We start from the raw sequence: 16,029 nt of genomic DNA, 5'->3' as shown, positions 1-16,029 counted from the left end.
TTAGGCACCAATTCAGCGTGCCTAAAAGTTTTTTTTTTAATGTCATCCACACTCATGATAAGGTAATTGTGCTTATAAGAAGCTAATAATTTCTAGAATTATCTGTTTTAAGTTGTTAACGTACCTCACTAACAGGATTTTGAAGAAGCAGACAGGTTTTTAAGGTGGAAAAGTTAATTTTTTTAAACAAGAAAATATCAGAGAATCTTTAAGGCATTAAATCTGAGATACCTATATGTTGAAAGAATATTTTTGAAATGCAATTATAAGGCACTGAAAGAAAGTTGAAGAGCTACAGACAAACCAAGTGTGCTTTTTTCAAATCCTATTAAGAGAAGTTAATTTATTTATTTAAGATTGACCCTGTTGGTAACTAATTGTACGTAAGCACCTCATCTTGCTTCCGTAAGCAATGCTAGGAAGTAATTTTTATTAAATTATACAAATGTCTTCTGTTTCCTCATCTTATCCAGTCTCAGAAACCAATACAATGAGATCTGTATTGTAGCTGCTCAGCAAATGGATTACTCAGTCAAATTCTGTAAGATCAAATGTCAATCAAAATTGTTTTCTGTGAATGTCCCCAGCTTTTAGCAGAAGTGATGCCCTGGATGGGCAATAGAGAAGACAACTGTGCTGTAAGACACAGTTACAGTAAGACAGGATTCAGAAACCATGAAGCTATTTGGCAAGCCTCAAGGATTTCCACAGCATATCCAACAACGTACGTATGTAAGAGTGGTTTCTGATAGCAATTGTAGAAAATATTTTAGGAATGCTTGTAACAGTCAGTTATGTATATTACAACTCTGGATCTGGAGGTACAACTTTCCCTCAGCAACACACGTGCTTTAAAAACACACCTACTAAATGCGGTTTTACTTATCGCTGACAACTACCACCAGCTATTTTCTGCGTGACCTATGGCTATCCATGGTCTGATGATGCCACATTCAACATTTTTCCCAGCTACTTAATGAAGCCTTTTAATGCAGCTAGAAAAACAAAATTATAAATACTATTCTTGAGAGAGACTCTAGATAGGATGCATGCTTAACAGCCCCAAAGAAAATACGTGATATTGTATGCTGGAAAGGTGAGAAGCCAACAAGCTTTCTAGCCCGCTGGTTTTCATATAAGGGGGTTGAGGTGAAAGGATATTTAGGAGCCACTGAGCCTGGTCTGCACCAGCTAATATTAGTCTAAGCCTGGTCCTTGGCAGAAATCTGAGAATGCAGAAAAAAATGACTGAAAGGAAAAAATAAGAACCAAGATCCCAATATTCTCTCTCGGTGAGTGTCAGCAGTGACTACAGAGGTGGCCACCGCAGGCTATACTTTTCAGACTCAAAAAAGGTTCACATCTTTCAAACCATGTGTCCCTTACATCCTTATCCCATCAAGGCTAAATAACCGTACTACTCTTCTCTGTCATCTCTAGTTATGCCTGCCTTGTTGTATATTATTGCAATCTTAAATGACATAGCAGAAGTCAATTCCAGGTATTTTAGAAAGATCTATTATCAACAACAAAGGATAGCATAGCTCTAAGTACTGAACCGGGTAAGTCCTTTAATACAGTACCCAATATTTCATTATGCATATTTCGTGAACATAAATCTAGACTGACCCAAAACTGAATTATAAACAACTTCAGAAATGTTAATTATATTCATAAGTTCAGCATCAAGATGTCAAACAATCTTCCAAAGGACTCCATAGTACAGAGAGGTACATTTAGCAATTCCAGAGCTCCTATTCCTATCAGTCATTTGCTTCCTGTGGCTACATCAACAGTAAATCTCTTAAACACAAACAACCAAACCCTCAGCGTGTGCAAGAACATAATGGTAGTTACAGATCCCTTAGAATTAAGATGCCTAACATGAACACATTTAGTGCTCAACAAATAATTTTTTAATGTCATTGATCCTGGATTTCTTTTTTAAAGCTACTTTCTTTTCCTTTGACAGATGTGCTATGCTGCATTTCATTACTTTCTCTCCTTACCTCGTTCTTCTTTTGTTTTAGATAAGTGATGAGGCTTTCGGAAAAGATTAAGTACTGGCAGGCAAAGCAATGGTCCAAACACAGTTTTAATTGGAACCTCAAATCCTGTGGAAAAAAAAAGAAATTAAATCATTAATAATTTAATTTTACTAGCAGACAGAGTGAATTCATGTATGCTATTTTAGGCAGCTTTTACCATATTTCTTCATATTTTATTTCAACAGGTATACAATCTGTTAGTCAAATCATGTTAAAAATAAAATTATTACCACAAGATTTCAGTGAGGTATGCATAGATACTAAGAAGTACTGATGAGAGTAGTTCTCATCTAGAGAGGTAGTCCACTGATTACTAGTAGCAAGTCAGAATTTACTTGATTAAGCCTTAGAGTCCAAAAAATTGTTGTTTTCTTCTGTAAAATCTAAAAATTTTCCCATTGCTGTATAACATTCATTATATTGTTTTCTTACATTGCTACAATACACTTTTTGCCCTACGAATGCTTGACAGAGTACAACCGTTATATAGCAATATGACTCAAATGCAAGTAAGACTTAATAAACAACTCGAGCATCAAGAGAAAAGATAGTGAAAGAAATTCCATTTCTCTTGAGATTGGCAAAGGCTCTAAACATAAATACCTCCATAAAAGAAAACCATAAAAGCAATTTTTAGAGAGTCAGAGGTTATATGTTGTAGTATTGGGCAAGCGGCAACCAAATAACCAACAAAATAAAACAACTTAGCTTATGAGTACCTTGCTTATTTCTGAAAATAAGACATTCTCGCATTAGTAATTTTTATTCGGACATGCAGTACAAAAAAAATCCCAGATACATCACAGAACATCTCTCAAATTTTTCTGAATTTCACTTTGAATTTTAAAAGACCATAGGTCCAAATTCTTATAGACAGTAAGTGGCATTAATACAATTATTTCAATGGACCAGCAGTTACTTCTACAAGTAACTAATCTGACCAACAGAGCTGAAATTTTCTAGGTTCTCAAAGCTATATCAAGGAGGAGGCTGTGTTTCATTTTCTTACTTTGCTGTTATTGTACAGCAAGTATATGTAAATTTAATTTGGGATTACAATCAAATTTATCTACCATGACCTCAGTCACACTAGGCCACTGGAATTCAACAGACATTTTGTTGTAGGCAACTAGTTATCAACAAGTGTGTTCAATTACATATATTGCTGTTATTTAATGCAGCAAATATATCTAAAGCCCATGTAGAAGGTGGCATTTGGAACTGCTGTAAGACCATATATTTACAAAAGCTCCTTTCATAATGATAGTTTGGATGGGTAGTGAATTTATTTTTTATTGTTTGTTAATTGAGGGCTGCAGGATGCTATGGGGGTTTTAAAGACTAAACCGATGTTTATGACTAGAATGGGAGGCAGTATTTTTTATTAAACTTTCTTTTCTGGAGAAAGAACTTGCTGAAATGTTTCTCTGAACATTCCATCAGAAGCATTTCTTCGGACGAAGAGGGAATTTCTGGTCAAAATGAGGACAAGATAGAAATAGAAAACCTAAGATCAAGTCTCTAGCCTGGCCAGTGTTGGAGAAACCTTAAAATCTTTCCCTAAATTACATTTTTGTTTCTGAATTCTGCTCATGACCTAACCCATGTAACTGCAAGTAACAGCAAAGCTTTGGTCCATAGTCAGATTATCTAGTCTATAGTTTCCTTTCAACAATGTGTCTGTGAGAAGTCTGCTTGCAAAGCTGCTTGGGATGGAAAGCAGTTTCTTCGCATGGCATACAGACTCTGCCAGCGAAACCTGCAAGGACAAGATTCGATCTCTCTGCATCATAGCCATCTGCCCCATTATGTCCTCCCAGAAATAAGAAGCCAGGAGGTTCGCAGTGCAGACGCATAAAAGAGGCTGTGCAAGAGCCAATGCAGACCAAGCACGGCTGATGAGGCATTGTTAACAACATTTGCATTTAAGCAAATCTGAGGATAGTCATTCCTATAAGGGTCGGCATCATGCTCCCCACTATTTCTAATTGTTCCTGTGTTATCAAGATCTTTTCCACTCCCCAGGTATGTCCACCTTCCCTCAGCCCGCTAGATGACAGAGGAGACAGATGTTATCGCTTTATTAGGTGCGAAGACAGATGATATAAGAACTAGATGAAGGCTGGCATGAGTACTGGGAATGAATTTTAACTTACACAGTGCTGGAACCAAAGCAGAGGCAGCCTACACTGTCAGCTTCAAAGTGAAAGTCCTAACATTCAGATAATGACATACTTGTGGATTTCCAGTGTGCCACGGACAGGAAGCAACCGATGCTTGACACTGGCAACTCAGCCTTAGAAATTTTTAGAGGTTTATAAAACTATTTTTTCTCCTGAAGTTCAGAAATGAGCTTGAGGGGAAAACAGGCTATTTCCTCCTGAAAACAATTCTTGGTCCAAATATCACTCCTTCACTTACTTCTCCATCAATAAATAATTTTAAATACAACTACTGGGCTTCTCTGTGTACATTTCAAAAACGTCTTGCAAACTGCAAGCTCTCCAAGCAGCACTGCTCCTTTTAGCACAAAGAAACATTTAAGTCAGTCATTCAACACGCAGCCATTCAAAGACATTACTAAAGTTTCACAGGAGGCAATTTTAGAGCCTGGTGTTCTAAACAAGACCCAGATACTGAGTCCCTGCCTAATTTTTAAAACGTATCTATTTGCCTATGGAGCTATAAAAATAACAAATACAAAAATAACAACCACCACAATAGCCATCATTATAGTTTTGTAGCAAAGCCTGCCAGAAAACAAAAAAGGACAATATCTTATCCTGAGCAGTAAAAGCAGGACAGAGTAGCTGTTAGCCCCCCTCTGGAAATATGTGAACCCTTGGGGCATTCAGATTTCACGCTGTATGTAAGACAAGAGCACTCTGGTTGGGATCCATGAGAACAATAATTTAAAAAAAAAAAAAAAAATCAAAATTGTTGAATAGCTTGGCTATAAAATATACTAATTGATGCTTCAGGCATAGAAAATTCAATAAAGTTGTGAAGTATACAGTAAAGCAAATCTCACAATGGTCTTCAAATTAATTCACATTCACAGAAATGTCATAAAGATAACTTTAAGAGAGGGGAATGAACTCCATCTGACTAACAAACTCAATATTTATTTAGAGAATAACCTCATTACTTGATTTAGTGCCAGCATGTTCTTCACTGCTCTAGCTGTTGTTTTACAACCACCAAATTTTTCAGCATTTGAAAGAGGGCCAACACCTCACCAAATTGCCATTTACTATGGTATTAAATTCCTTTTCAGTTTACCCTACCATGATGAATATGTGCTTGGAATGGAGCAAGAGAAGAAATGACAGCATCTCTGCCACAGCATGTGTTTGTGTAAGAATATACGTGAAAGAAAGAGTACGTGAGAGCTTGACATGTCCTTGGGGTATGATTAAAAGCTCATGAAATAAAATAATTCAAAAAAGACAGCTCTGACTTTAACCACCACTGGGGACAAGAGATCTTTCACTTAAGACATGTCAGTCATTCACAGGTGTAGCTGAAATCATACAGAAGACATATTTTAAAACCTGGTGATTTAGATACAAACCCCAAACCAGAGAGACCCTGTGGATGACATAAAAATGCCACAGTTTAACCAGAGCTTCATTTTTCATAATAATAGTAAGCCAAAGCCTAAAAACGTCCCCACTTCATATTGATAACATTGAATGATAAAGAAAACTACAATTTAGAAAAAAAGAAATCCAAGAGGAGAGAGGTAAAACCCCATGTAGAATATGATTCTTTAGGAAAGAAGAAATCTTCTCCCCCAGGCTGTTTTCTATCTAATGCCACATCTGGGCCATACTAACTCAGTTCTGTAGCAAAGGTCTGAGTGTATTCAAAGTCAATGAGAATTGTAACCTAGACTATTTTATGTTTTATGTAATGATGTCTTTTAAGTGGGGGTATTTCATTAAATATATTCTTTCCTAAGCTTCAGAGTCTGTTCCACTTTTGTGAATTCCCTTTATTTCCTTTCTGACAGTGCTACAATTAGCCGTCTATAGAGATACAAAGCCAGCTGTAATTCACAGTACAATATATCCATATGTATATAAACACAATTTACACGAGCTCTCACCTCATCCAAAGTTATCTTCAACAATTTCTTTAAAAAAAGTAATGAGATTGACCCAAGTGTGAGACCATAGTATCTGGCATGCAAAATATCTCATTAAGTGAACAGCAGAACTGATGAAATCTGATTCAGAGTCTAATTTTTTCTTCTGCGTGGATGCTTTGGCATCCAAGAAGTTCAGGATTGAAGTTCATATTTTCCAAGTGAAAACACTGATCATGTTTCTCTCCTGTGTGCAATAGATGGTGTCTAATAAAGAGCATGCTCACACTACAGCCTCAATGGGAGCATACATAAAAGCTTCTGATAGGGGCTCAGCCACTGAACCACTGACTGTTGAGAACTACTTTGAGGACTGTCAGTTTGCAGGAACTTACTCTCTTTGAGACCTCTATCTCTCTGTGAAATATGTTTCATAATAGTTTCAAAAGATACCGGGGAAAAACAGGTAGATGTAAGGCATAAACCTAGTTTCCTTAGCAAAAGAGACCAAAAATATATTGCATTTTAGACATTTTCTGACTGGAATGAATGAACTAAAAGACCAGTCAGAAAACTGCATTAAACTGTGTACTGTGTTAGACCGTGCTTAGTCATGAGAGCGAAGCCCTAATCCACTTGAAGTTAAAAGAAGTTTAGATTTTGACTTTAGCACAGTTAGAGTTTTGCCCTGGTTCTATACGCCCAAATATTCAGAGGAGAGAATTGCACAAGCTTTTAGACACAGAATATCAATAGAACCCCCAATTCTAAATCATTCAAATTCTTTTGAAAAAATTCCACCTTTTAGAGACTCATCCCTGTTCTCAGTGAAGTTGCTGAGAGCAAGAGGGAGATTTTTGTTTCCCTTTTGGGGGAGAGGTGTGCTGTCCAGGTTATTTAAATGCTCACTGTTAATGCAAATGCAGCTTAGGTTATCAATATTGAGATACTATGAATGGATCACTCCTGCTGCTCCTCAAGAGTAATTATGCATTAAGGCTCAAATTTGAATCAAAGGTCCCAGATGCTTTAACTTAATATTAAAAAAATAATCTCCTTGTATAGCAAATTCTATAATAGAACACTTGATATTATTTGTTCTCAGTGATATTCACTTTCTATAAGCCAACTTTTAGCTTCCATTTAGCAGCTGCTAGATTTTTCTTTTTTTGGTTAATTGTTTAAATAAATACTCAAGAAAATGGAAGATGTGTTGCATGCTTGCTTTTGTATGTTTGAATCTTTTGAAATTAGCTATAACAGTGCTTTTGATTTAGTAACAAGCCCATTAGTAACAGACTAAAGTGATTAGGTGATAGTCTTTTTGTCTTTATCGAGCATGGATGTCAGCAGAGACTGTACATAGTAGTTCAAATTGCATTCTCTAATGTGGAGTGTCATAATTTTGACAAGCCTAAATATGCATGGCTTCCTGACAGAAATGAAAACTCCAAATACTGGCTTTCTCCAGCTGAGGAAAGGTGTTTACAGACATGAAATTTAACACTAATAAAGCAGTTAAAGCTCTTCTAAACCCACAAATTCTTTATTTGCTACAGTCTCTTCTTCTCTTGCATCCTCTCTCTTGAAAGACCTTCCTTAATTTGTTCTGAAATCTTCTACGCCCTATTTTAGCCCATAATAGGTCTTCAGACTCTGTTTAAGGCATGTTGTCATTGTGCTTAAGGATCTTTCTTCTCTCAGTGCCACGCTATTAAGATTTTCTATTGATTTTCCAGCCTAGATCAAAACCAGACTCCATAGCCCTTGGAGCAGTCTCCAAATTCAGGATGCTTATTCCTGAACAAACATAGGTTTTGGTTTTTGAACACCAATCCCTTTTCTGCTAACATATTAAAGGCTGGCTGAAAGCCTGCTTCATGGCGCTCTCATTGCTGCAGAAAAAGTGCTACTCTTTTCTCTTTCTCTTTGTGCTCTCTTCCCTTCAAAGTGCTTACATCCTTCTAACTTAGAAATATTTTCAATCTTACTACTATTAATAAATAAATTGCTTTCAATAATAACCATTTAATTAAAATTTCAATTAGGCTGCTTCTGAAAAATGAATTTCCAACAAATAAATGGACTTTATTAATGAGTTATCCCACACTCTCTGTTATTTGCTGTTATGACAATCTAAACACATAGTTATGCTAGTCCCTACCCAAAAGGTCTCAGCAATACCATGCAATTACTTAGTTAAGCTTCTAATTCATTTGTTGTTAGTTTTGGTCGTTTGAAATTTCCTCATTAAGTTAGTGCAGGGAACTGTGTTTGCACAGCAAAAGAGAAAAATACAAGCTCTTTATTGCATTCTTTCAATAACCCTTTTATCTTTAAACTAGCTAATTAGCATATTAATTAACTAGATATAGTACTCGCTATCCTACAATTAACCGTGGGTACCACATTGTACTGATGTAGTGTAACACCATTTGTACTTACGTTATAATAATATCTTTACTTAACTTTGCTCTGATATGTCAAGTATTTCAAAATTAAAACAACTAGTATTGTAACATATCTCATTAACGGTAAGTATCCAAGTGAGCTTTTTTGTACTTTGTCAAAACTTTCTGGTCCTAAAACATAAATGCATAAGGCTTATTAATTACCTAAGAAATGAAACCCCATTGGCCCCACATATTAAAAGCTTATTCCTTTTCTATTTTTACCATCAAATCTTCTATTTGACTTTTTCAGACAGAATTGCTTCTCTTGCCATCTGGTGAAATTTCAGCAGAACTAAAACCTTTACATACCAGTAACAACTTTGAACGAGAAAAAAAGAACTTGCAAACTAAATTAACAAAAACATTCCCTGCTCTGACCCAAACTGCTGCCAAGGGACATTTTGAGCATTACCAGAAGCTCAGTGAGAGCACCCACCACCACTTCCCACGTCTGGCTTCTCTCCTGCTCATGTTCTTATTGTTATACCTGGTATGGCTGTAATTACACCAAGAAACCTACCCAAACTGAAGTTCTTACCCTTCTGAACCATGTCACTGGAACGTGAAAGCCAGGTAGTGCTTTCCATAAGAACGAGAACCATGTGCATCTCCTGACTTAACAGCTGAAAACAAAGAAAACGTGTTTAAGCTTCCAGCGACTGAGGTTTGTGAGTATTCTGTGGTTCACACTTGAGATACTGAAAATCAATGTACAGATGTGGGTACAGGAGAAGAGAGAAGAAAATACACAAAACCTCATACTCTCTATCCTGGCATTACCCTGCCAAAGAATTGTCTCCATCAAGTTGCCCAAGAGCAACTCCAAGGCCTGACTGGTAAAAAAACCCAGCCAATACAGATACACAACACTTCTGGTCTGTTAATCATGCCAGGCTGCCCTTGACCTCCAGTGATTTTTAGAAAGTGCCTGCACAGTTGCTACAACATGATAATCTTGCTGATCTGGAGAAAGGACAACCATCGTATATCATGAAGCATAGTGACTGTAATTCTGATTAGCCTTTTCAGGAGCTGTGCAAAACAGAAGATGAGAACAGCTATATCCTCATCTTAAACTGTACCTTCCAAAATGGGCTCAGCTGGGAATGGACACTCCAGCTGGGGGTATTTCAGAACATAAACTATCTCAGTAATAAATTCATAATAGAACAAATTTTGGTTCACAGTGAAATAAAATATGTAAGAATAGAATATAAAAACAGAATATACAAATACTTTGCCCTTGCAGTGTTTGGTCCACAATGATCAAAATACGTCAGCCAATAAATACCTGATGACAACTTCAGTATAAGTGCCTACATTCACCGAGTAAGATTCATCTACTGGAGTGATAATGTTACACTTTCTGTAGCTGAGCATTTTACAATACAAAGAATTCATTTAAATGCAACATTTCAGTAATGCCCTCATAAAACTATGTTAGCGAAGATCTATGTTTTCATATGAATTGAAAGGGACACAAATATTTATAGCACAAGTCTGATAGCCTGAATACAAAATGCATATTGAAACAGTTACGTATTGACTACAATAAGGACATTACAAGACTGACGACTATATGGGTGACCACACTGGAGAGGCAGTGCTTCTGCACTGCAATCGTTCCTGGCAGTTTCCAAAACATAAAAAGCCCTGCTCCTGTATGGCGTGATAAACATCAGCCCGGTCCGCAGTATTCCCTTCCTTCCCCTGTCCTATAACTCTCCTCAAGTCCTCTGGACCTGGGCAAAAATCCAAAGCAATTTAAAAAATGAAAAGAAAAATTACAGGCTGCCTACTTATCATATTTCTATCTTTGCAATAGCCTATTGATATTAACAGGTGTTTATGAAGTCACACATACAATAAGACAGTTATTTCAAGCTGGCTGTGGCCTTGTGGGAATGTACATAATGTACATTATATTTTTTGAGAAACCGAGCAGACCTGGACATTTTATATTCAGTTTCATATAGACATTGATGTATTGGGTGATTTACAGTGTGTATGCTTTGCATTTGTTTGAAATATCTCTGACAAGTAGGTATTTTTGAGTTAGTGATCTAAAGATTTTTTTGATGATATAATTATGAGCTGGAGGCTGAATTTTTAGAAGTGAATTTGGTGGTAGATTTGCAATTCAAAGAAGTTACTTAAATTAACAAGAATGCCCTAAAAGAACAGCTGTCTACCTGACTGATCCAAGAAAATGGATACTGAAAATAAAGAGCTGCCCTGTAGAAGACTATGTGATAAAACTAATCACCCTTTGCATAATGTATTTATTTTCCCCTGCGCTTATTACAGACTTGGTGAACTTTCAAAGCTATAAATATTTAAATGTAACGGCCCAGGCATGTGAGTTCAAATGAAAATAGAATTTCAGTAGCCTGACTGCAGCAAATCCAGACCTCTTAAAGAAAGCAGTTCTGATCGTTATATAACACTCCAAAACATTTTTTTTTTTGTTGTTATATTATACCAACAAACCCTTTTTAAAAAGACCTTTCTGGTGAAATCTCAATGTTCCTCAAACAATATAAGGCTCAGCGTCTGGACAAAGGCTGCAATTCTACTAGCATCATCACAATAACATATTACAGAGAGCAAAAGAACAGTGCATATTTGAAGTTACTAGGATAAATATCCCCAGGTGCTATACTTTATCACAGAACCTCCAAAAACCACGTCACTAAAGTTAACCAGGTAATGACAATGTCCAGTAGTTGAGATGTCTCAGCTGTGTCTTTTTCACTTTCAAAAAGCTAGCTGAAAGCATAGATAGAAGTAGGGATGCCTCAACATAATTTCAGGGTTCAAACTAAGGGATTAGCTTTAGATGCGGGTATTTTCATAGCCATGAAGACTTTGCAGTCATGACCCAGATTAAGACAGTGCATGGAGTCCTGGTTGCGAAAAACTGCTGTGTGACAAATGAAATAAACCGTCTGAAGACAAATCGATTTCCCTCTTAGCGTGTCCATGCACGGAAGGAAGGTTGGATGTCCTTTCCTTTGGGCCTTTTTTCCACTCCAGCAATTGTCAGTGGCTTCTACCGTTGAAACACTCCCCAGACCATGCTATTCTCTCCCCCATTCCCTGAGCAGCAAGTCCTACTGAGATAGTCCAAAACCAATGCCAAAGGGCCCATGAGAACATCCAAAGCAAAGCTAAGCCAACCATCCATCACTTGCCTTGCGGGCATTAAGTGTAGCTTGGTCTGATTTATGAGGAAATCAATGGTGTCCTGAAAGCCTCCTTTGGACGGCATGATTTGGAATGCTGCCGCTGGCACTGAAGCAACCAGAAAGCTGTGACGTCTGCAGATGTAGTCTCTGCACTGAAGTGCCATGGACGCACCCTTTATCGTTTCAACCATCCCAACAGTCCCTACTGTATGTAGGGCTTTCTCCTAAAAGCCTTCCAGCTTCCAGACCTCCCCGGTCCTGCCAGCCCTGCTGCCATGCTGCACAATCTGCTAGGTGAGCATGTTTTTTTTGTTCTCGAGAATGGAACAAGCTCTTCTTTCTCCAGGGGCTCAGTCTCACTCAGCAGCAAAGATGAGGAAAACAGGCCTGATATTCAGACATACCCTCCTAAGTGTAATGCACAGTCCCTACAGAGTCAACCGAACAATTGTGTAATTTGTCAGACTTAGCATTTTACTCGTATCCATATATAGGTTTTATTAGAACTGCTCACAAATAGCTGCAGGATTCACTGGGCAGAAAGACCATGATAAGCAAATATATAATATTTACTGTACTTGAATTACTAAACTGGACAGCTTCAGTTTATGCTAATTTATTATGGTGAAGATCTGCCTATTATCAAATCCATCCATTGCCTCTTTCAAATCCATCCTTTAAAAAGCAATTGTAGTTGTCACTTGCCCAGATGCACAGAAGGAGGAAGATGCAAGGAGCAGTCTTCCTTTGATTCTGCCGCAATGGGTGTACTTTCAGACTAACCCCTATAAAAAGCGAGGAAAGCAGGCAGAGATGTTTCGATCAGTAAGCAGAGGTAGCAGCCTGGAAAGGAGAGCACAAAATATACCTTACAACAGCTTTGCCCTTGAGGGCTCTAACAGATATTTGTCTTTTTGAGACGTATTCTTGCCTTTACCCCTTCAAAAGCATGCTGAGAAGATCCAGTTCCCACCAAAGTCAAGAGAAGTCTTTCCACCGATTTTAATGAGAGCTGGAGATTGCGGTCTGGGCCCTCAATGAGGCCAGTATTTCTTTCTTATTCAAAAATTGCCTTGCATAGACTGTCTGGAAGGATGTAAAGAAGATTAGCAAAAATATTCTGAACTAGCTTAACCTAAAAAAGAATATATTTATTCTAAAAAGTGTCAGCACACTCAGAAGTACTACATGCTATGAATATTCAGTACAACCCCCGCCCCCAGTAGCCATTCTTTGCAAAACTGTTTTTACTAAAAGCCATCATGATGTGACATATAGAAACGATAAGACTTTTTACACAAAATAGGATTCACTGGAAATATTTTCTAATGAAATTTTTATACTGTGTAAGCTAGCCTGCCTGCACTCCTTTGGCTCATCCTCCATTTACTGCTACAATACATTCTATAGCACGTTAAAAGAAGGACCACTATGATCGTCCTTGAGCCTATGTATACGAATATGCTATTACAAACAGGAGATGACACAGGAATTTCTCAAGAGTAAAACACTTAAATTGCATACCCTTACTGTGCCATCAAATTTGTTACACGTTCTTTAAAATTGATAACAAAAATAGATCTTAAAAGACCATTAATAAACAAGCACAAGAGAAAGGAATTTTAAATAGCTCATGTTAATTGTGTTTATCTCAGTGTGAAGCCATGTCAAAAAGCCTGCAGCAAATGTATTTTGTTAAAAGTACCACTTGCGCAGCAGGCGTTAAACATTAGAAAGCAAGCTTGTTATTAGTGGGCTACAACTGAAAAGGCTACTAAAACTCAACTAAATTATTAATATGCTTTCTTAAAAATGTGAGATGGAGAATTAAACTCCTTTTACACAGTATATAATTTTAATGCTACTTTGTCATCATGTTATTCCATTAGTAATGTCCCAGCTTATACAATCTTAGGACCAGAGGGCAGCCACATGCCAACCTTCGTTTGCATTCTTAAGTGTGGGAAAACTCCACTGCTCTCCCCCTCTACTTCTGAGGCTCCTGTATTTTACTTGCGTGCTTATCCAAATGAAGCTGATAATTTTGCTTTTTCAGGTTATTTATACAGTTAACAAAGTATAAAAGATAAGATTTTTTTATTTAAATCCATTGTGGTGTTTGGGATCCCTAGTATTTCTGCAGATGCAGTGCCAGGCTGCATCTAAGCCAGTTTAACACTGAGCTGATGCTGAAAGGGGCAATTCTGCTCTTCCTTGCCAATTCACGCCTGACTGAGGGTTGAGTCAGTTAGCTTATGAAATGAAGCGTTGTTTCAGGGTTATTTTTCCATTGGATCAGTAACACTACCAGTATAGAAAAAAGGGAAGCACAAGGAGCATCAAGGTGCAAGGTAGGCAGCAGGTGGTGATTTTAGGCAGTAATGTGCTATTGAATTATTTTCCTTTAATATGGTGTGAAATCACCAAATCTGCTGGTTTAAAGAGAAAGGCTGAAATCTGGAAAACACCAGTGTCTACTAGTAAGTGCACACATGCAATATTTTAACAGAGGAAATGAGCTACATATTGTATAGTCTATTTAAAGTTTTGCTCACTTTTGTAATTAATTCATAACTCTCCACCATGAACAGGCAATACATAGACACAATGCAACATCTTTTTTTCCTGTTTTTCTTTGAAATCTGACAGAGAATAAGAAAGAGGAGAAATACAAGAGATCCCTTAGCAACACAGCTATGATCAGAAATTGTGTTGCTTTAAAACATGAGCAGGCTCTCACCTCAGCAGGCTATACTCTCAACCACCAGCTGCATGGGTCAGTGCACACATTCATCTACCATGCTGAGAAAAGAACTTCTGGGGCTTTGAAGCTGATTTTGCTTGTTTTATTTTTTTACCTACAGAAGTTTACTCTCATTCTACAAACTACTTTTACTCACAAAACCATTCTGAAAAGACAATGGAAGCCCAAACACACAATCCTAACCAATTCCTATAGTTAAAAAGGAGGTACCAAAGGTTCCATGATCTGATACCATCAAGGTTTACAAAACAAAAGCTTTACAAAAATATTTTATTCAGAAGTATCCATAACACATTTGGTATTAGTTCCGAGTCCTTTCTATAAAGTAGTTTCTTTCTAACTTCAGAGAAGATGGGATGAAATGCAATGAAATAACATGAGGAAACTCAAATTTGTGAGAACAGAGGAGAAAATGCCTTGGTATCAAACCATTGAATAGCTCATTTACTTCCAAATTACTTAGGAAACGATGAGAGAGGGAGAGACTAACTAATATCGATGCATGCCTTCACTGTTGCCAGAGATCAAATGTGCAGTTCAGTATGCCTTGGATGAAGGCACTGTGACAGCCCAGCATCATTTTCTGCTGGCAGTCCAGAAGGCTAAATCTGATACCAACGAGATGCTCTGGGAGTCCAGCAATCCATCCTCAAGCTAAAAGTCATTTACTTAGTACAAAGTGTCTTGGGGAGCAAAGGAATATGCTCCGTCCCAAACTTCAGCATCTTGCAGACTGAAATGTTGCTCAGGCTGTTGTTTAAACATCAATAGAAGGCACTTTATGTGTCAGTAATTCAAGGTTTGATGAAATGTATCAGGCTTCTAAATGTAAGCCAAAATTATCCTATAAACTTGAGTTTTTTCTAAATAAGCCCAAGAAAAAAAAAGTTTGAAAATAGCATGCTCTTCCACTTACTGTTTCAGGTAGCTTGTCACCTTGGCCCACAATGGATGCTTAGACAAGAACAACACACATGCACCAGCACAAGCCAGGTAATAGCCCCCCTTGCAGCCCTCTCTGCTAAATGAAGCTTAAGGTCTTTCATTTTATTTATAAAACCTTAACGTCCAGGTTCCTGCCTATTTGAGGAATCACATTCTCCATAAAATATGGTATTAAGGAAAGTATTCAAACCTGAAAGCCCTTTCCGTTTAAAGAGACTAATGTCAAGATATTATCCATCATACAACAACAGATCACAATGTGTTCCTTCTCTCTGCTTCAGTGAAAAAAAACCAAGCTTCTGGTGATAAAAGACAACAGAGTTTTCCTCAGAAAATAAGGAATGATGACCAGCTACATTCAGCTAAAAGGATGAACAGGAGCTAGAACACCCAATTGAAAGAACAGAATTGAACTGCAGGAAATTGTGTTATTTGATATTTTAGTCCAAAATGGAACTTAAATAAACAACTGAATAGGTCCTCAACTAAGGCAGCTTCCAGAAAGTTCTCTGGGCAAGTTGCCCTGGAAGCTTTGACAGAG

General features: G+C 37.4%; 1 protein-coding gene across 1 annotated transcript in view; it reads right to left on the bottom strand.

Moving 5' to 3' along the window:
* Positions 1–16,029, bottom strand: part of TENM1 (teneurin transmembrane protein 1) — a 634,570-nt gene that overhangs the window by 529,393 nt on the left and 89,148 nt on the right. The window contains exon 2 of the mRNA XM_087748549.1: positions 2,010–2,114. The gene's annotated coding sequence lies outside the window, so the exon portion shown is untranslated. The remainder of the gene's footprint in view (positions 1–2,009; positions 2,115–16,029) is intronic.

The sequence above is a fragment of the Nipponia nippon genome, unplaced genomic scaffold (genome assembly GCF_047370975.1).
Source record: "Nipponia nippon isolate SJK-2023a ecotype South Korea unplaced genomic scaffold, ASM4737097v1 scaffold_12, whole genome shotgun sequence".
In the NCBI taxonomy this organism is placed as follows: Eukaryota; Metazoa; Chordata; class Aves; order Pelecaniformes; family Threskiornithidae; genus Nipponia; species Nipponia nippon.
The sequence above is the reverse complement of the archived record's forward strand: the minus strand, read 5'-3'. Positions and strand labels throughout refer to the sequence as shown.